Source organism: Xiphias gladius, chromosome 8, assembly GCF_016859285.1.
Source record: "Xiphias gladius isolate SHS-SW01 ecotype Sanya breed wild chromosome 8, ASM1685928v1, whole genome shotgun sequence".
Taxonomy (NCBI): Eukaryota; Metazoa; Chordata; class Actinopteri; order Istiophoriformes; family Xiphiidae; genus Xiphias; species Xiphias gladius.
Genome location: NC_053407.1, coordinates 23915422 through 23937903, shown reverse-complemented (window position 1 = coordinate 23937903; position 22482 = coordinate 23915422). Strand labels below are relative to the sequence as shown.

Here is a 22482-nt window from a genome sequence, read left to right as displayed (position 1 = left end):
GTGATTGATTAAACACTTTTTGGCCTTTAAACAAATACTTTGTCCTTTGATGCCTCTGTTTTGTAGTGACGCCAAAGAGAAGTTTAACAGTTGCTTTGCAGTAAACAAACACTGGGACTCTCAGTCATGAACCAGCAGGAATCTTAATTCATCCACATACACTCTAGATATTGAACATGCCTTTAGGACTTCAGCCACAGCAGTAATCACTACATTTATCTTCAAGCCAGCCAGTCATGCTTTGAAACAACGCACTCAGACAGTCAGTTAAAAGCATCTTTACTGTCAAGTGTGCTAGTCGAATATTCAAACTGTTATTATAGCGTCAAAGCAGCAACACACACTCACAGTGTCCCAGGAAAAACCAGTAGTATGCCAGAGCTGGGAGTCCTGTGGAAGGGAATTTACAGGTAGCAGATGGACTACTGGAACCAGCTGTTGTTTACTAGGTATGAGGTGGGGATTTCAGTCAACAGAGTTCACAGATGCGGGGACATGCGTGCAATGGCACCTGCAAACACAACACTTAAATTTAAATCAGCAGAAATGTGCAAAACAAACAGTGTTACACTAGTACTGGAGCAGCCTCTGAAGAAAAATACCACAACATAGCGCAGTGATAAACCAAAGGTTCGGGAATCCGTGACTAAGTGCTAAAGTTACACCATTGGCCGTTGCTCTTTCAAAATGAATTGGCGCAAACAACTTCTGTGATCATATAGTAATGTTATAGAGAAACATCCAGTTTTACCATATTTTCTAAACCATTTGTTTGGAAATAGGTAAGGTGGATAAATGGTGAACCTGGGAGTAATTTTACAAAATCTAATGGACTGGTTTGTTTTGGTCCTCTTTCGATAATGTTAATAGTTTATTTACACCCTGTTCCATCATCACACTGCTCGTGAGATGCTACTACTACTAGACTCTGTTGTAGCAATAGCGCCATATCCTGAGATATCAACAATTGAATTGGTGAGAAAAATGTGGTCGTAATGGTCAGAAGTACCAAAATAGGATCCAGGTTGTGGAAAAAAAAAATCATTTCCCTCTAACTAGCGTGCACACTGACAGATCAGCAAGCTAAACCGTTGGTTCCTTGTGCCTGAGAGTTGCCAGAAATGTTCATTAGGTGTCATCAAAGTTGTGGGGTTGGGTTATCATTTACTGCATAGCAATGAAGGTTGTATTAGAGGCTAACAGGATCACCACATAAAGTTATTCCAGCGTAATTGAGCCTCACTTTTGGTCAAAGAATTGTGTGTGCATTCATACTACGAGTTATATGATAATGTGTGTGAGCTTACAAATTAGTCTGCATGCCAGTTGTTCCTCATTCACACATAGATGAATGGCAAATAAAAAAGTACACAAAATAAGTATGAAGATTTTAAGCTCATGATGAAAAGCTAAAACCAGGTTTGTTGCTACCAGCTTAGTCACAAATATCCACAGTCAGACATGTTTAAAAGCCCCACAGTAGTAAAGGGGAAGCTTGCACTCAGGTACAATTTTGAAACCAAACTGCATTTTTTCCCTAATGTACACCAATGAGGATTATCTTTCCACATTCCCATTTTGACAGATCATTTTTCATTCTAAAGTGAATCAATAGGCTCATGAAAAAATCCAAGGCTCCTGAGATGACTGAGGCTATTTTTATACCCCAACAAGATGCTTCATCCTCGGATTTCTCAGTGCAGAACAATTCGGAAGATTGAATCCCTAATATGGGGGTACGGTTTTGCATTATGTTCTTAAATTTTTCTCGGTTGCTTAGCAACACTCATGGAGCCACCTATTTTGTCTCCAAATACAACACCTCAAACAGATTCGACAGCCAAAAGAGGATCGAATTTACAAATGGGCTGAGCGATTTCAATACACTGACAGAAAATATGATCGTCCCTTCACAGTTGACATTAAATCCTCCAACAGGATTAGGAGAACTGTTACTGACCTGTTTATTTTCAGCATGCAGGATACCAGGACAAGATAGATATTTGCATGTTGCTCAACTGAGCGTTCTGTATATACAGTATTTAAGAAAATAAAACCTGATACACTGTACATTGACCAGTGAAATATGGACGTGAACAGTAACAATCGTGACTGTCTGATAGTTAAACCTCAAACCACCCAGGATTACTACAATTCAAAATTTCATACGCAATTAATTTTGTCTGTGTCGTGTTTTGGTTTTTGATGCAACAACAGCTTTTCTACTCAGAAGATAAAAATGAATTTCCCTGAGTGCTAAGTGTACCACTAAATCTGATATTTGTGTAATGATTCTACTTCTGTTGAGCTGCTCACTGGAGTGTTATTTTCATCATTCCAGACCAAAGTACATGCAGTACTGCACCCAGTAAAACAACATTTAAATAGAGCATTAGGAATTACTGTATATGTGCTCACTTTTATACAGTATATGCACCTGTACACATACATTTATTGAACAACTACAATAAAAAACTATGTAATGCCAAGAAAAAAGTATTAGGCACTTGCTGTCTTGATGCAGGAAACACCATCAAGCACAAACTGTATGAAAAGCAGATTGAAAAAACATTAAATTTTGGAAATAGTATTTGCCCTGCTGTAGGCCTGGGAACCCCTGATTGTTGTTTAGAACAAGACCTCAGGGCCATTTGAATCTCATAGAGTCCATATGCATCAGGATTTGCTCATTTGTTTAATAAAGTGTCTGTTTTTTTAGATGAATTTGCCTGGGTGCTAAATGAACTAGTAAATCTGATATCTGCTCTGTAACACCACGAACATTGACTTTCTCTGAAAATGAGCCACGATGTTAAGAGATCTGCCTCAGGCAAACTAACAAAATGCTCTCTCTTCTTCTCTCCCTCTGTCTCTGTTTTACTTTCACTGTTTCCCTTTCTGTCCCTCTTCATTATTTCTCTCACGGTCTCATACATTTTGTTTATTATTCTGTCTTTGTTTTTTTTTTTCTGCCTGTTTCTGTCTCTCTTTCATCTGAAGGTGTCAGCACTAGGTGCTCTCTGTTTCACCAACTTGGACTCCATGGCTGCCACTGCTGCTGCTTGATTCATTGCACTGTGAGTGTACTCCTTTTGTGTGTGTGTGTGTGTGTGTGTATGTGTGTTGGTCTGTTTGTTCATCTGTGTTTCTCTTGTGTCCTGATAGGCTTTTAATGGTTGTTTCGTTAGCCCATGCAGTATGCACACTTGAATTAATGACTTACCTAACCCTCAGTTTATTCTCTGCAGTAGATGTCTCTCTGTGGCTTTATTTGCAGTACTGTTTTGAATTGCGAACATACATTTTTTTGACTCTAAATTTGATGTCAAGCGATTCTGGTAACTCCCCATGGACCAGAGTCATACTGTAGTCCCTCATGCTATATTCATTATTCTGCTGATTCTGCCCTCTGCACTGCTCCAAAACACTCTGGCATTAGTATGATAATACTGGCTTTCTACAAAACAAAAGCTGTACGCATGAAGCCAATGTTCCCAACCTAATGAATGACAGACTGTGATATTGATTACAGCTTCACGCCTTGCGGTTTTCCAATTAGTGTATGATTTTCAAAACTTACTCTATCCATACTTGATATACTATATAATAATAGTATAACAGCTGGTGTAGCATTATTGGACTAAATGGATTCTTAACGGCCATTGAGCATAATGTCCTGAATAACTGGATGAGTTGATGAGATGCACTGCAGCTGATACTTGTAGTGGAACACTATGTGAGATTATGATATAATATTTGTGGGTATTGGACAGTTATGCCAATGATAAATGGTACTTGCAACATGTCTGAAGTTAAAGCTTAATGATTTTGAGTTGATCTTAGACAGAAAATAAAACTTAGTCTACCTAGTCCTACCTCTTGTTTAGTTAAAACAAGAGGTAGGATCATTGCAAACTAAGGGTCCTATTTTATCCATGCAAGTGCAACAAAAAGCACAAAGTGTTGGGGCTTCAGTGCATTGACTGTGTAGGTGTCTCCAAGCTCACCTCCTTTTTCGGTTCATGTGGGTACAGTTTCACATGGCTGGCTGAAGTGGAATATAAATCGGAGGGTGTGGTGATTAATACATTCACTCTTAGCCAGTCACATCAATGGTTTCATTGCTCTGAAACAGCTGTGTCAATAAGTGATGCATAACAACAACAGTTCAACAGATGGTAAGAGGCTTCTCCAGGAAATTACATTGTTTTCTGGATTGTGCAGAGCAGCACAAATAGAACTCACAGCTCCTCAAATCAGCCATTTATATGACCACATCAATCTTGAAGCTATTTTAGTTTTATTTCTACCGTATCTGACATCATAAATGGTCACTTCATACTGTGAAATGGAGACAAAAGCAGTTGCACCATAATGCATTTCTGGAATAAAACACGAAATGGTACTTTTGCCAGAAAGAAAGTTGGAAAGGAGGCAATGACGCACAAGATTGATGAGCCGCAGTAATCCAACATTTTCCACTCAAACAACAGAATGCAGAGCCATAACAGGCCGGTCTGATGTGTGTTGTATTATATGTGATTTTTTTGGTATCATTTGCGCATGATTTAATAAAGGTAAACACAGTGCCCAGCCATGCATAGTGGCACTGCGCTGTGACATGGCACTTCTCAAATCAGACGGTGCAGATTTCTGCCTTCAGATGGCTGCAGGGATTTAATGAACTGAAGGAGAAGCTTTTCACATACAGTATAAAGCAGCTGTGGACAACAGACACTGTAAGAATCACTGCGCTGTGCACCGAAATACCACACAGATGCACAAGGTGAATTTAAGGGTCAGGAAAATACCAAAATGTCAGAGCGCTTCTTGCACTGGTCGTTGCACCGCCACGAAAATAGGGCCCTAAAGGTCAAAGGTTACTACTCTGTCACTGAAAAATTTAACAACTCTACTTGGTAATCGCACTATATAATGTGCATATGTTTTCAAAAATAATAAAAACGTTGATGCTATACATCCTGTTTCTTAAGCAGCATTAATAGATTTTTATGGTTAATCAGGGGGCAGCAGAACAAGCTGTGAACCCAAACAGTTCTGTGTCTGACCACAAATGTTAATCCAATGTTCACCCTCCTTTTGGTTCTGTTTTGGTCTCTGCAAAATCCTGATGGAAATGGCTCTTTGACAGCTAAATGATCCACTATATTTACCAGCTAGTTGCTAACTTTGTCTGTCCGCTGGTTGGTGCTGGGCACTTACAGTTGGCTTTTTCACTGAAAACAGCTGCCTGCTAGTGGTAACAATGCTGATGAGAGCAGTGAGGGGGAAGCAGAAAAGTAAAGGTGTTGGCCAAAAAAAATCCAAACAATGAACTGAAAAACGCTCTGTAGAGCAGTGGGGAAGTTCAGTGATATTTCACTATGAGCAACCCCTTTAACATAACATGTAGTCATTTGATCCATTGTCAGTAAAAAATAGCGATTAGTGCAGCTTTAAATTCTTTGGCGTTCTTTTGTTCAGTGGTAAATGTTGATCGTGAGGTGTTAACTTTTTTTGTACCTGTTGATGGATTTTGTCATGCACTTATTATCTTGCTTATGATCTCGGTTTCCATATGCCTCACCACCACCCGGGTAAAAAGCAGCCATCTGGGTTGTTGTGCCTCAACAGGTGTGAATCCTGCTCGGTATACATGTGCTTGATCTCCAAAGCTCCACCACAGATGTTACTGTGTGTTTGTGTAGTAACAGTAGATACTTTATGTGCTGGACTTGACCTTCTACAAAGGAACACCTATCTGAGCTATCTGGTGGTTCAGATAGAACTATCTGTTGGTTTTGTCTGGCGCATTTGCTTTTCTTTGGTGCTTTATATTGAGACCTTGAAGATGCACACACACACGCGCACACACACACACACACACACACTAGGGATGTAATGTATTGGAAAGAAAGGTCATCAGATTTTTTTTTTTTGGCTTGTTTTGGCTTTTTGCAATATAAATCAGACGACTTTATTTGGAATGACGCATAGCCTGAGGAAGCCAAGTGCTACAAGTAGTTCAAGGAGTTGTGCTTCTCTGAGTTGGGCCAATTTTTGCACAAGAGTTATGGGAATTAAAAAAAAAATTGCAAGCTCATACGTATTGCAGGGATTGGTTGAATTTATCATCATTGAGACTTCTTGGATGGACTGATGATTTCACGTGTGCGTTGTGATAGTGATGCTGAAATTACATATTTTTCATCTCTCCACCCTGTCAAAGGAAACCAACATACATGTAGTAAGTAGCAAACACTGGCTGGCAGCAAAATTTTTCCTTCACAACCAGGAAGTGTATGAAATCCTATTTTTGAAATATTTCTTTTTTAATGAGACTTGTCGGGCTTGATTTCACACACGTGCACCGGCTCAAATGGTTTGGGGCCGATTGGAGGAAGCAAGGAGGATAAAATGCTTGTTCAGGCAAAGGCAGGGGTGCTATACCTCGTGTGAGCTGCCATACAAAGCATACATAGGCTCTGTTTTTCAAAGCTTTTGACCCACAAGCAGCCGCTTGTCTTCGTCAAACTGTGCATATCACCTGGAAGCGATATTGGCATAGGATGCTATTAACATGCTCCTGCTGCCTCTGCCTCCTCCGGTATCAATTAGTTTCTGCTGCTGTTGGTTTGCTTTTGCACTTGGCAGTTAAGAGCAGGGAGGTACTGTATTCACTGTAATTGGATGATGTGGTATAGCTTTCCAAACTTTTGATGCTAGCCGTCGTTTCTTGGCCCACACCTCTCATCACCTTCCTCAAAGCCACTGAGAGAAATGATTGCTCACATTACAAAATGAAAGCTATCTGTTTGTCCAAAACAAAAATACGGTACACAATGGACTGATTAGGGATTTGTTTTTGTTTTGATTACTGTTATAGCATTTTTGCTAGCTATCAGCAAGCTACCTGGATGTGGGTCTCCTCTTTTGTGACACTTCCTGAAATGGAGGGCTCCAGACTGCGACCATTTTTTGCAAGTTAAAATTTCATGTGGTCGCATTCATGTGAGTGCATGATGATCATCGGGCTGTTTTGGTGCCCCTCCAGCACGGGTACTGCGCTAGCCATTTTGGTTTTTCTTCTTCACTAGCTCAGTTGGTTTCTCCCTACCTTCACTCTCCCTGTCTGCACCTACACACGCACTGATGATGAAACGCCCAAAACCATCCATTTAACTATTACATGTTCCAAAAATGAAGCGAGCTATACCTGATTATTTTAAAAAACAAAATGAGGACAGTGAGGAGGAGGTTTGTGGAGAGGGGGAGCCAACAAGAGGTCCTGACTCAGACACAACTGCTGATGAGTGCGTACGCTGCAGGGAGTGTGCAGGTGCAGGCAGGGCGAGACCGACTAAGCCAGCAAAGAAGAAAAAGTACTATTTTCAACCACGATGGATAACGCAGTACCCGTAGTTGCGGTACGAGGATTATGCTATGCTGTGTGTGTATCGTATGCAATGGGGCCCTTCCATTGCACCCTTCCATCCATTCCTTACAAATGGGTCAACACAGTTTGAGCTTAAAACTTTGAAGTTGCACAATGACGGCAAGAAACACAAAACCTGCCAGGACAAATGCATCACCAGAAACACTGAGCCCCTCCCAACATCTTTTCAGCGGTTACATGAGAGTAATCGCTCAACGGAGGAGAATTAAATGGTCATCAAGTTCAACACTGCATTTAACATAGCGAAAGAGGAACTCCTGTTCAGAAAAAAAAGGGTGCAGCCAAATCATGTGCTGTTGCAATCAACTGAGAAAGTTAGTAGAACCATTGATACTAGTGGAACAGTTAGTCTGGAGCCCTGAAATTTCTTCTATGATAAGCAGGAGTGAAACCTGCTTTATCAGCTTCACCTTTTTCATGATGCAGGTCAGACCCACACAGATGTTATTGGTTTTCCCACCACTACTGTTATATGTATTGTCTTTCTGGAGTGGATATTTTTTCAACTCAGACACTTTACTGTCAAGTTCTAGGACACAATTGATTCCAGCTTATGAAAGATGATATTTGATATAAAGCTGGAACTCTTTAAAGACTACAATGATTTTATTATCTCTTTTATCTTCCTTTTTTTTTTCTTTTTCATCAAAGTCTGTCACGTTGTGGAATAAACCATCTGATTTCACATAACACCAGAAGACAGCTGTGAATGTTCTCCATACTGGAGCCAGATTTTTGGATTAGCATAGCAATTCTCCATAGAGCACGGTTAGCAGGCAGAGAAACAGACAAAGCCATGGTTAAATCATTAGTGAAATAAGCCTGTCCCCCATTACCATCAACCTAACACAGTCCAGCACCACCATGGGAAAAGGAAGAGAATTTCTACACTCACTAAAACCACTGTTTCTTTTAATTGGTGGTAATTTTGAACTGTTATCAAATCTGCCCCCCCCCCCCCCTTCTCATTTCTCTCTGAATTGAGCATGGTAGCAGAAGCAGGCAATTGTTCTTTGAAGAAAGTAGGACAAGTTTTTTCAGCAGCTTCAGTTTTGTCTTGAGGCAGTTTCTGTTTTTTGTAGCTTCCTATATATTCTGCCTATATACTCTTTCTCATGCTTGTACTTTAAAAAAAGACCAATTAAGGCCTGGAGTTGAATATAGAAGTGTCAAGACTAATAGTTAATTGTTGTTGCTCTTCTTCTCATGATATCTTCTTACCCTGTATATTGGTATTCCAAAATAATATAAATTGTTAAGATTTATAGCATATGCACTGTTGTCACAACAACAAAAACTGAGTATATATATTGTACTTGGTTTTTAAAGTTTATCTAATTCTGATAGTCTGTCGACATTTTCTAGTCATTAAACAATTTTATTACGTAACCAGACTAGTGACAATCTTTCTTACTCATTGCAATTTTTAGAGCTTGAATAGAGCAAAGACCAAAGCTGTTGATAAAGCAGCTGACAGGAGGAAGGGTAAACTATAAAATATCAAAGATATTAACACAATAAAAGTATATTCATCGACAGGAAGTGAACGTGCTGCCTGCCTTGCCTTGAAAGACTGCCTGTGCTATTGCAGGCAACTAGTGCATGCAGTCTTGGCAAGTGTTTGTAATACACACACTGTGTGTGATATCACAGTTCTGAAGCCAAAATAATTTTCTGTGATCCCAACTGGTTGCTGTTCACCGCACCCTCACTGGCATCCCAGGAATATCCAGCTCTCAGCATGATGCTACCCTCAATGTTTCCTGGTGCCAAACAAGACTATTCCATAGGGGTGAGGGATTGGAGGCAGGGAGGTTTTTAGGCTTTGGGCTGAAAACGTTCATGATCTCTCCTCAGTCATCACCGACCTACCCCTGGCTAATCACTGTCAGTTTTACACCAGAGTGTGGAGAGTATGAGTGAGTGAAACAGAGAGTGAGAGTGAATGAGCGTATGTGTGCGATTGTGAAAGAGAGAGCGTGTGTGTGTGTTGGCGTGGCAGTGTGGGAGAGAAACCGAGAAAAAAGAAAACTGTGTGAGAGAAAAAAATTTCATGATGACATGCTTGTTATTTATAGCCCTACAGCCGGATTGTACATTAATACAGACCTGCTACAGTGCTTGCAAGTAATTCAAGGTTTAGCTGTTTGAGTTTATGTATATGTACTGTAAATAAAATCTTTATGCATCTCCTCCTTTTCGCATGACCAGCTCTTTAACACAGGAGTGAATAAACATGTTACCAATGTCTTCTTCCCTCAAAGCCTTGCATTGCGTGCAATACGTTATTAAACATGGTCAAAGAAGTGTGGCTCATGTTTGACCAGGGCAAGCAAAATGCCTGTGGGTTTCACGCTGAGCAGACTACAGATCTGTTTTACCACCCTCCTCCTGACTGTTTTCTTTGTGGTTTATGTTAAAGGCTTGTTTTTTGTGCCCTCTTTAGTTTTGCCACCACTGGGGTTTTCTGGAGTAGTGTTATTAAGTGAAAATATCTACCGTATTGTAGAATTTGCACATGATTTTGGACAGTTGGTATGTTTTTCCTTTACCAAAATGGCTTTCCAAAAGCTAAAAAGGACAAAGCCAAGTCTCTGTATCTATGATGATCATGTTGCACATTTTTACCTGCTCAAGTGACAAGGAATTTGTGAACACTGAGGCAGCACACAGTATGATTTTCCTGGAATACAAGGAACATATTGTTACTGTTCAGAATTTATGTGATCAGGTAGAAGTTATGCACATATAAATTTGTGTAAGTAGTCTGTTAGTTCTCCCAAAGCAGCCTAGTATTTATTTTCAGTGGAACATGTTAAATGACATCAGTTACTGCCATTAGTTTCATGAATATCCAAATATTTTATATTGAATAAAGAATTTTGCATGTAGTCAGCAAGGCAAGGAGAAATATCTGTTTATTGGGCCCTTTTAAATTATCATCAGGTTGTTTCTAGATCATATCATACTCATGTTTGACAGGGCAAGTCTAAAATGAGGATCTGCCTCTAAAATGAGCAGGAATACTAGTTTTTCAAGGTACTGTATGTAACATTCAACAAACCCTTGTTATTAATGACAGCGGTGGCCGTTAAGTGAACTGCAGTCAACAACCTGTTGCTAGCGCTCGTGCGTGTACTTGCAGTCTGTGGGTAGCCGCAAGCAAGCATCCTGGGCATTGGCCAAAGCAGTGACGTGACATACACGAGACTGAACGTAATTGACCGGCATCATGCTGATAGATGAGGTAACTAAAGTTACACTGTTATTATAGTTTGACTGTAAACTATATTTGAGACTATAGACTATGTTTGATTCTCCAAGTTTGGAGATAGGTCTGACTCTGTAGGACTTTAGTTTGACTAACGTTACGTTTTTTTGAAATATGATTTATAAAGTATAGTTTTGTTATCAGCTTGATAGCTTATACAATATAGGCTAGTGACATCGAACTAATCCATTTTCGTTGCATGTTACATCGACTGCATATGTATGATATGTCGACGTTAGCTAGCTAGCCAGCTTTACCAGTCGCTGTTTGTCTAGCTTTCACAGAGAGGCTCAGCTATGTCAGCACAGCTAAATTTGCTGGATGATAACGCTAACAGTTAATGAACTAGACTGAATATTACAAATAAGATGTGTTGAACTCACTTCACCACAATTCTCATTTTGGTAAACTGATGTGCAAATGTTTCAGCATAATAGAGTAGACCTTTTATATTGTCAAGTAACATTACTGTAATGAGTGGACAATGATAATCCTAAACTAAGTTATTTATAAAAAAATGATAGTTGGATAGTGGGATGAGTTATGTTAGACTGGAGGTAATACACAAAATCTACAAAGTAACAGGTTCTAAAGTACAGATGTTTTGTTTTGCACTGGGAGCCGGTCATTTGTTGACATTAGCGGACTGTAATTGTAAATTAACATTGGCTAGTATTGCACACTGTTGGCAATGTAGAGGAGCGGAAGAGAGGCATTTAGGCAAGGCACTCGGGAGCAAGCATAAACATCACATCCTTTGGATTTTCCAGGAAAATTCATCCTGAGTCCTTTACAGGGAAATCAGCCCACAGGCTGTTACTGGCAACCAAGAAAGTCAGGGAAAGTCTCATTTTTTAAGTCACGTTCCAATGCGTCCACACATTTGTGATTTAAAAAAAAAAAAAAAAAAAAAACAGCAATTAATACATGTAAATTGCCTCATATTCTGACATAAAGTATCTTTAAGTGTGGCGCTACAGTATGTATTGTATTACATACACTATGTTGGAATACAGTTACAGTACAGTAGATCTTCAGGCTGAGCACTGTGTATTATACATTTGTGTTTACTTAGCCAGTCTCCGCTGGCACTGCAGCTTTCCTCAGACACTCTTTGTCTTTTGGATGTACTTGAAACTGGGTTATATTAAGTGGGTTAGAAAAAAAAAAAAAAAACACTGTTAAATTTGATACACATTCTTAGCAGTGGTGCTATGATACCCAAGAACTTCACTAATATCACATAATGTATTTCACTTTAATTGGGTGTCAAATTTTCCAAACAGCTGATATTTACTGTATTTCTGCAAAAACTCTGTATATGCATCTTTATGGGGTGTTGTGTACATGTATGTGTAATTAGATCTGTGTGTTGTTTTTGTGTGTACTATGCACTCCCACACATCTGGCTGTGTCTGCTCTGCCACTCTGCTGGTGTTTGTCTGGAGGCCAGCGGGTTGGTCTCCCCAGAGACCTGCACTGGCTCTTTCCCAGGCCCGACTGCGACAACTCTCCCAGAGTTTGCACAATACCAAACACTGCACTGGAATGTTGTTGCTTTCTTTTTTTGTTCCTTCTCCTTATTTTAGTTTTGCTCTCCCTCCTCACTCCTTGTTATTGAGTTTCTGTTACTGAAACTCTATCTATCTGGCTCACTTGAGTATTTGAATATAATCCTTCTCACCTCAATAAACCCAATCACAGTGTAACTCCAAACCAGTAAACTTTTATAGTGATTATGATGCATTAATTCACATTTGAACCCATCTTGTTTGCATGAAATATTTTTGAGAAACTGCATAATCTGCCTTCAGGCTGCAGAGAGGTAGATAACATCAAATGATTTAACAAAGAGGGTCTTCTGACCGCCTTTACCTGATGGAAAGGTGTCAGATTTGTATTGTTTTTCTCTTAATTTAAGGTTTAAAAATAGATGACAAGAATGAGACATTCTATGTTCCACATACACATGTTCCTACATGTACAGGTGTGCTTTAATCACACAACCTTAAGTTTTGGATTATAAATGGAAACCTTATATTTAGAGTTAAATGGAGATTGCTGCTTTAGACGACATCTGACTTAAATTCTTTTTTTTTTTTTTTTTTTTAAAACAGGTAAAAGCAAATGACCTAAGTGTCATCAAAGAGTATCAAGAGCCCAAGGCTACGATGTCTATTGTATATATCGAAACTAAACTACATTCTCCCATCTTGTGGAATTGTTAAACGACTGAGACTGACAGTTGGAACTGCCCAGGGATAATGACTGAACCTTATTAATGCGTGTGAGGACATTGTTTTGACAGTATCATCTGGTTTTGCATTGCTGATGTTCCAAGTCGAATTGGTCAGTGAACCAGCTATGGGAGTTGAGCTTATAATGAGGTCATTTGGTTTTCACATTACTCATCGCTGTCTGTCAACACTATTACTAATAGGGCTTGTACAGTCTATGTTTTTAGTTTAATCCTGGACGACTTGAGGCTTAAAGGATCTACAGAGGAGGCCTAGTAAATGTTGCAATTGTGACTGATATGCCTTTTTCTATTTGGCCGTGCAAATACAATTAAACAAAGAGGAGCTTTTGATTATTATTTGGTTAAGGTAGATAGTACATCTTTAGCAGCAAGATGTTTCACCTGTTCAAGGAGTATACTGTAACCCAAAAACGGGATCTACACCCGCACCATTCATTTAAATTTCAAATTTAGTCGTCACAAGCTTAAAGCTCACGTAAAACAGCTGTCTTCCCCTCAAACATAAAGTAGACAGGAGTGTTTCATGGGAGGGAAAGAAACTACAGCTGGGGCTTGAATCGCACTGATTGTTAGTGACAGACGTGTTCCTTGGCGATGTTGTCCAACACCTGGGATTAAAGCAATTATATACCTGACAAAAGGTCTAATCTCGCATCACTCCCAATTACAGGAGTCAGTATCAAAAGGAAGAAATATGTTGTACTTCTCCAGAACACAAAATGTATCCTGTCTGTTCTAAACTTTATCAGTAAATTACGGCTTTTTTAATTCCGTTTTAATAATGTATGCAATGCTTACACACATTGTTTGTCACTTTGTCATGTTTTGACAAAGTGAGAAACAAGCGTGTGCTTGTTGGTATTATAGAGCCAGCTATAATGCACACAAGCACACGCAACCCCCTACCCTGCATACACACAGACACACACACATACAGAGCCAGCCGTCTAGCCACGTAGTACATCACAGTGGATTCAGTCCATTACACTCAGTCCATCTTGTGTTTCAGCAGTATGGATGAACCCTTGATGCAGCATGAACATGGTAAAGACCACAGTGAAAACCAATACTATTTTTAAGTCCCTTTAATATATCATTGCATAGTATTAAGTTTTTATACCATCAGTTTTCCCCAAATATTAAATAGTTCCCAAATCTTTACAATGGACAGTCTAATGGTCTTCTAGAGGATTCAAGGGGGCTGTGATTTTTACATCAGAATGAAAACTGCAAATACAAACAGGGTCACAACAATCATTTGCTCACAGATGATAAAACTTTGTCCCATGTGTCTTGTGTCTCATATTGTAATGGCTATATTTTTTTCTTCGAAGTTACAGCTACAAAAGTGGGGTTTTCCCGTCTCTCTCCTCACATCCCTGTCTCTGTCTAAATTCTGCTGTCTCTCCTTCTCAATGTTGCATGAAGGGAGTGGATGGTGCAGACATAAGATTTTTATTTTTCAAAGCTGTTGGTGTGTTATTGTTTGTAATACATAAGATTGATATTTTATTTCCGGGGATTTATAAACAGAGTTCCACCGTAAATACTGTGCTAAGATTGTTTCTTGACTATCATATTTAAAGAGTCATCTAGACTTATACACCAGGTCATAAGGTATGCAAGAATATATTAAGGCCGAAATTGTGCCTCCTCTCAGCTCGTATCTCTTTTCGTGCTCCCTGTGGTGCTCTGTGTGTTGTCAGCTCACTGACTGGTTTGGATTGTTTGCATTTAGAGATGTATGCCCCATTGGTAAGTTTGCTAAAAAGATAACGCCAAATTAAACAGTTCATGTTGCCCTTCGATGCCTCATCAAACTCCAGTGGTGAGAAAAATTTGCTGGTCGCAAATTAAATAGCACTCATTTGACTGATATTGGAGGGCATAGGCATGATGTATTATCACTTTCGCTAACCTGTCGCTCTTTGAATTCTTTACACAGGCTGGAATGTCTATTGGTGAGGTGCTTTGCCAAGTTGGACGTGTACAGTCAGGCTTTGTGGTGTCCATGGGCCATGACCATGTTTCGCTTCATGTGTCTGTTTTGTCGACAAGCCTTGGACAGTTGTGAAGAGAAGTTGTATTTGCAGCCACACCTCTCGTTTTTCAATTTCAATTCAACTGTGTTGAATTTTATTTATATGACAAAATCATGGACTGCACTTATATAGCACTTTTCTAGTCTTATCAACCACTCAAAGTGCTTTAAACTACTGCCACATTCACCCATTCACACACATTCATACAGCACTTTTCTATACAAACAGTGCTTTTCTTTTCTCACACACACACACACACACACACACACACACACACACACACACACACACACACACACATATACACACAAACACACACACACACCGAAGATAAATTGGAGGCAATTTGGGGTTCAGTATCTTGCCCAAGGACACTTCGACATGCGGACTGGAGGAGCCAGGGATCGAATCACCAACCTTCTGGTTAGTGGACGATCCGTTCTACCTCCTGAGCCACAGCCGCTTATTATTTAATTCTTAAAGAACCAGTACTAATAGAATTGGGTATAGTATTGTTTTTAACGGCAGGGTATTGCAATACCTTTCTGGTATCGGTATACCGTGCAACACTAATTGGAAACTGGCTGCTTGTAGTGGTTGGACATTTGTTCTATGGAACTTCAATCTTTTTAATGCGATTCACGACCAACTGTGAGAGTCCATCTTTTATTCATCTAGCCTTGGTTCAAAAAATACTTGTGAACATGGGATGCTTGTCTCATAACGATCATAAACAAAAACCTGATGACTCTAATTGGTGATGCCAACCTCGAGCGCCTCCATTTAGTATGAGCTAGAGACTGATACATGTAGAATAGCCAAAAGATGTTCACTTTATAGTTAAATTTCAACACTTGAAAGACGTGTCAATCTTGCCTTTTGCCCATTCAGGCCTCGATCTGGGTTCTTTGTAGGATCAGCCTTTTCTGCATTCTGTGTCTCTTTCAGCTTTCATTCTGTCTGTCTCAGTAAAGAAAAAAAAATTCAAAGCAGAGAGGACTTTTCAGTTTAATAGTAAAGAGAATATTTTTCAGTCCATTTAACCTGTACTTTACTAATAAATGAGAGAATGCATTTTATGTCAGTTAAATACTTGACACACTTAATAATTTTCATCGAAACAAAAGTTTAATTGAGGAGCTAACTAGAGTCATATTTGTTGAAAAGCTCCTTGAAACTGGATTGACACACAGTGGAATCGTTTTGGCAGTATCTCTCTATGGATGCAAGCTGAAATCTGGTAGAAATTGGAAATTATGTGGAACAAGTCAGCCATGACTCAGAGTGGGTTTGCTCCTGAAATTGAAAGCTGGTTGGCATGTGCCCACACTCATGTACACACTCAATCACACCCTCACACACATGGCTCGGGAAGATTTTGCTGAATCTGTCATTGTCAAATACTGTAGGTAATATCATTCCACATTACTTGTCCTTGGCATTCTGATTCTGACAGTTAATGCTGAAGAAGACTTGTTACGCACCATCAGCACCCATAACTAAGTGAAGAGATTAGTCAATGGCACCCACTAACTATACTTTGAGGTGGCGTTGCTTGAATAGCTGGGAAAGATGTTTGAACGTCATCACTTTAAATCCCTGGATGAGCTGAGAAAATCTGAGGAAAGGAGGTAAAACGTGCAGCCTGCACTTCATTTACTGCTGTCAAAGTGCCCTTCACCAAGGTGCTGAACTGAACTGCTCTGATTCTGTAGTTGTACTGGCCTTTACTTCCTTCTGTGGCTGTTTTATAATATTGCCTTCAAGGAATAAGTGAAATGATTTATATATAGAAAACATGCAGTTAGGTACTTAAGAATTGGGACAGTGACACAGTTTTCATAATTTTGCCTCTTTACACCACCACGATGGATTTGAAACGCAGCCATCAAAATGTGATTGAAGTGTAGACTTTCAGATTTAATCCACGGGGTTTAACAAAAATTTTGAATTAACCTTTGAAGAATTACAGCCATTTTTATACATAGTCCCTCATTGTCAGAAGCTCAAAAGTAATTGGACAATTGACTAACAATCAGTTTCATGACCAGGTGTGACCTGTTCCTTCATTATTTCATGACAAATTAAGCAGATAAAAGGTCTGGATTTGATTCCAAGTGTTGGATTTGCATTTGGTAGTTGTTCATGAGAACTCTAAATATGCAATCCAAAGAGGTGTTGATGCAAATGAAGGAGGCCATCATTAGGGTGAAAAAACAAAACAAACCTAATCAGACAGATGTCAGAAACTCAAAAACACCAAAAGGCCCGCTAGACTACGAAAGAGGACTAAAGTGGATGATCACAGAATTCTTTCCTTGGTGAAGAAAAACCCTTCACATCATCTAGCCAGGTCAAGAACACTCTTGAGGAGTGTCATTGTCTAAGTCTACAATCAAGAGACGCCTTCATGAATGTAAATACAGACGGTTTACCACAAGGTCCAAACCACTGGTAACACTCAACTACAGAAAGGCCAGACCTATAAATTTACCACAATTTGCAAAAATATCAGCATCTGTGTGTATGTCAACTGCTAAGTAATAACAAATTGCAGTTCAAGTTTTTCCAAACAAAAAACAACTTTAAGAGATCAAATACTGTATGTTTATATTCATGTTAAAAAAAAGACTGACTAAATATCCAGATATCTGGTATTTTAAGAACTCTCTACATTAAAATTCCATTATTGGTCAGACTATAGTATGGACAGTATATTTACATTATTTAATATTTATTTGGCAGAGATTTCTCCAAAGAGACAATTAAAGAGAGTTTAAATTGTTTTTCACAGGCACACACATCAGGAGCATTTTTTTTTTGCGTGTGTGTTAACTGTAACCTTTTGATTGTGTAATTCATAGTTAAAGGTATCGCTTTATTTTTCTCAACATTGTTTTTGGTCCTGCAAGGAAAGTATGTACTCTAGTGAACTGAAAACACAAACTGTTGAAAAAGCATATACTTTCCTCTTTCAGTATGAAACCGAAATATTAATGTATTTGGGTTTAGTTTTGTTTGTATATTCTTTTTACTTTAAGCTAGGAAGCTTTTTGATCAATAACAGATGGTCTGTGCAAACAGCGAGGAAATGATGGAATGATTTCTAATAACCCACACAAACACCTTCTGGAGGAGAAAAAGTACCTAAACACTTCACCCAGGTTTGACCAGACATACCGTAGAACCATAAATACCATTTATACCATAACTTTAAGTGTGGTAGAAAGTGACATTGGTTAACTGATGTATCACTAAAAGTAATGCAGTGTGTGGTACTCGACCAATTTTTTTCTATCTCAAATAACATCTTGAAAGCTTTTGATATAATATTTTAAGGATAAGGGATGGTGGCTTCTTTTTAAAGAACTTGACAGACATTGGATTACTGTTGCATTAACAAACAACTGAGTACACGGCTTTCTCCCGCTGCCTGGCTTCTTGCACTGCAGTTCCGTTCCTATTTCATACCTATTCTGCTCTTGTCTATCCCACTGTCACGGCTGTCTTATCATTCAAGCCCTCTGCTATGAAGCGGCAGAAAATCCCATATCCCATCTCCTCATGGCTTCAGCTTTCAGCCTCAGTTATTCCACTATTATGTACCAGGCTCCGCGAGCTCCCACTTCCTCTCTATGAACGTGCTCTGGGTGGAAAATGAGCTTCTCGCCTCAGCATACTGACTTTTCTCAGGGGAAAAAAATTGTTTCTCTGTGGAGAGGTGAGGGTGGTAGGACCTGATTTGAAATTCCAACGTGAGCTTTCTGTCTCTGGTTTTGATGCCCCATTTCTTTACATCTCAATCTCTCCATCTCTTAATCTTTTATGTGGTCCCTGTTTCCTTCTTTGGCTGGACCGCAACAGTGGGGTCAGCCCTATAAATGCAAATGTCTGACTGATGAGGTTACACCATTGGTCAGCCGGCCGAGTGTTTCCCCACTTGCCGTTGCTCTTTTAAAATGAATTAGTGCAACCAGTTTCTACTGCGTCATCAGGGTTGTGTTTACAGGCAGTGCTGCCAACTCAGCACCTGAGTCCCTTTTTCACAAAAGCCCTTTTTTTTTTGGAAAAACCTTAGCTATTTTCTATAGAACAGAGTCACCAGTAATGCCCTGCAAGCGAGAGGTTGGGCTTTCCCTCCACAGGGAAAGCCCACATCTGTATGTTTATATTCCGTTGTCTGACAACAGAAACAGAAAAACATGTAAACGAGAACAGCTGTATTGGGAATTCGGCTGTATTGAAAAACAGCATGCTGTGAGTTGCTAAAGTTTGAGAGCACTTTCAGATTCACTTGAATGGGAAAAGGGTTTCAGCCTTTTAGTCTTGTTTGTTGTCTATTCTCTCTCTGTTTCAACTAGTTTCCCCAATTCACTGGCACTGCATGTTTCAGCAGCCTCATGTGAAACTTTAGTCTTCTCCTTATACTGAATAGCTTGTCCCAAAATAATAATACTTAAACTACATGGGAGTTTGTCCTTCTCTCTAGTGCAAAGCTGTTGTCCAAACAGGAACACTTTTGCTTTCTAGGTGTAATGAATTGAATTGTGAGACTATGTTGGCATAAAAAATACTCCATCTGGGAACACCACATTGCTGTGGTATCACAGAATCTTAGACAGTCACTGAGCTACTTTCTTAGTCCGTGAATGTGCATACACTGGTATAAAGACCCTGCCCATTCTTATGACAGTACTTCCTAGTGTATAAGCTTACTTAATTTCCTTTATTGATCCTGGTCTCAGTCTAATGTTCATTGCAGCAGTAGTTGTTTGTCTTCCAACAAGTCCTTCTGTAAACAAAAAAACAAAAAAAAGTTAAAAAGGGAAAACTGGTTTTGCCTGGTACTCTATGCCCCGGAATGGAAACGTAACACTCACCAGACAGACAAACCAGACATCTAAATTCAAAAGTCACTTGTCAACAGTGTAGAGAGTTTGTAGTTGCAATTTGCAGAGACATGAGGGGCTTCAGAGCATTTGATTAAGATTGGCTGTAGTTGTAGAATAACTACTACTGGGTAGTAGTCTGGGTTTGAATGCATTTTTTTTTTTTAATTTTGTAAAGTGGACGTGTTCAAGCTAAAACAGAGTTTTAATTTGCACTTAAAAGATGCAGAGAGCTTACTTTTTCTGAACTCACCTACTCATATGCTCATATTTAGAAACACACACCTACAGGCACCATGATCAATTCCCCTTCCTTCCACCTGGCCAGTCAAACAGCCAGTCACTGGTCTGCCTGAGTCAGGATCAATTTAACCAGGTGGAAATGGGGTAGAGATGAGATTGGGTTCGCGGTACTCTTCTCTGGCTGAAACGTACAGGTTTCTAAATGCACAGTGACATCTTGGCAGTCAGTCTCTGAGAGGTCCCAAATGCTTTATCTTCTTCAGAACGAGTATTTCTCTGCATGCCAGTTCCAGTAGGTGTAACTTATGGGGGAAGTGGTGAGAGAAGCCTCAGGTGTATAGGATGAATGGAAAGGATGAAAGGATGGTGTAGATATGTTGATATTCAAAGTCTTCCCTTTGAGTAACAGTTATTTATAACAGAAATTAAAGCAAAGGCACTTTATTATGTGTGTTTCTTTGTTTTAGAAATGTAATATTTGTAACTGTGTGACTAAACTAAAAACTAAACTAAAGTGTGATTTCACAGCAGAGAAATAACAAAATATAGCACCATATGAGTCGTGTATAAACCCTTCTAAAACTCCCCATGAGCATATTTATCTGGTTCCAAATTGGGTTGGGATACTGTTAAAAGACCTTATTGGAAGAAATGAATACTTGCCCTCTTATTTTTATTTGCTGTGTGATCTTTGGGGGGTAAATTGAAAAGTTCTTCTGTTCTTCTACTGCAATGCGATTGCATTCACCTTATTACTAAGATCAGGGCTGGTTCACTTCACATTAAACTGATTTCTCGAACAATTTCTTAATTTTTAAAGTCACACACAGAGGGAAATATTTTATACATGAGTCTCACCAGGGTAGCTTCCATTAAATAAAGTTCTATGCCACCAGTTGCTCCTCAGATGTTATTCTTATCCCAGTACAAATCTGAGTCTCACTTGGCAGTCCCATGGGGCTTGTGTCTTGGTGGTAGTGGCACCAAGCAGCAGGTGTTGTGTGATATCTAGCCTGGCACAAAACCAGACAGAACTTGCTGCTCGAGGGCTAACACTGCCTCTCGTATGATCAGCTAACTCGGCAAGTGCAGTTGCAGAAACATAAACGTGCCCTGGAACCTCCCATCATATTTGACTGCCTTTATTTTTAATGAGGCAAAGCTTTGTTGGTTTGTGGTGTTTGTCATCTATCTGACTGGTTTGTTGTTTTCAGATTTTTGTCATTGACAGACAGCCACAAGTGGCACCACTGGACTTTGAGCATTTTAGTGGGTATATGGAATTGAATCATGCATATAGGCATGGATCTGTGTGTGTGTGTGTGTGTGTGTGTGTGTGTGTGTGTGTGTGTGTGTGTGTGTGTGTGTGTGTGTGTGTGTGTGTGTGTGTGTGTGTGTGTGTGTGTGTGTGTGTGTGTGTTTGTGTGTTTGTTTATGTGTGTGTGTGTGTGTGTGTTTTTGTGTGTGTCTGTGTGTGTCTGTGTGTTTGTGTGCGTCCGTGTCTGTGTGTGTGTGCGTGTGCGTGTGCGTGTGCGTGTGCGTGTGTGTGTGTGTGTGTGTGTTTTGTTTTGTTTTTTTTTGGTTTTTTGTCTTGTGCCCACTCAGCATGGCAGCTGCTTCAACTGTCTTCATACAACTGTAAGATTTTTTTTTACATCTTCCTCTGGCCTACCTCCATATCTGAATCTCTGAAAGCACAGATGGAAACGCTCACTTCTACTGAAAACACAGATGAAAAAAAGCTTTGTAGGGTGGACAAAATAATGAAATAACTGGTGTTTATAGGTGTTTACAAATGAAGTAATTGATCTACAGTTGATATGATCATTGGACTGACAGAAAATTAATTGGCAGCTATTTTGAGTAGTGATCAATCCTTACAGTAGATTTTCCAACAAAAATGCCACACATTCTCTGATTCTTGCTCAGTTTTTGAGGATTTGGTTTGTTTTTTTGTCATATATGAGAATCAAATTGAATGTCTTCGGGTTTAAGACTAGCTATATAAAACAAGCAATTTGAATGTCACTTTGGGCTCTGAAATTATTGGGGGGGGGGTGTTTTTCCAACAATGTATTAAACAACCAACAGAAACACTGAAGAAGGCAGGTTCTGCATGAAATGCAGGTACACCAGACACATTAACTGCACGGTTAAAGTGAGCAGTAGTAACAGTTCCAAAAATGCCTACAATTTATGGATGGACTGGATGGCATTTTTATAGGGCTTCTATCCAGAGCACTTCACAGTTTGCCTTTCATTCATACACATGTTCATTCACCGATGGCAGCTACCTAGGAAGGTGCAGGCCTAACCATCGG

General features: G+C 39.5%; 1 protein-coding gene across 3 annotated transcripts in view; it reads left to right on the top strand.

Moving 5' to 3' along the window:
• peak1 (pseudopodium-enriched atypical kinase 1) overlaps positions 1-22482 on the top strand; it is a 108210-nt gene that overhangs the window by 51978 nt on the left and 33750 nt on the right. The window contains exon 3 of one of the 3 annotated variants that reach the window (XM_040133121.1): positions 3001-3077. The exons of the other annotated variants lie outside the window; for them this stretch is intronic. The gene's annotated coding sequence lies outside the window, so the exon portion shown is untranslated. The remainder of the gene's footprint in view (positions 1-3000; positions 3078-22482) is intronic. 3 annotated transcript variants of the gene reach the window in all.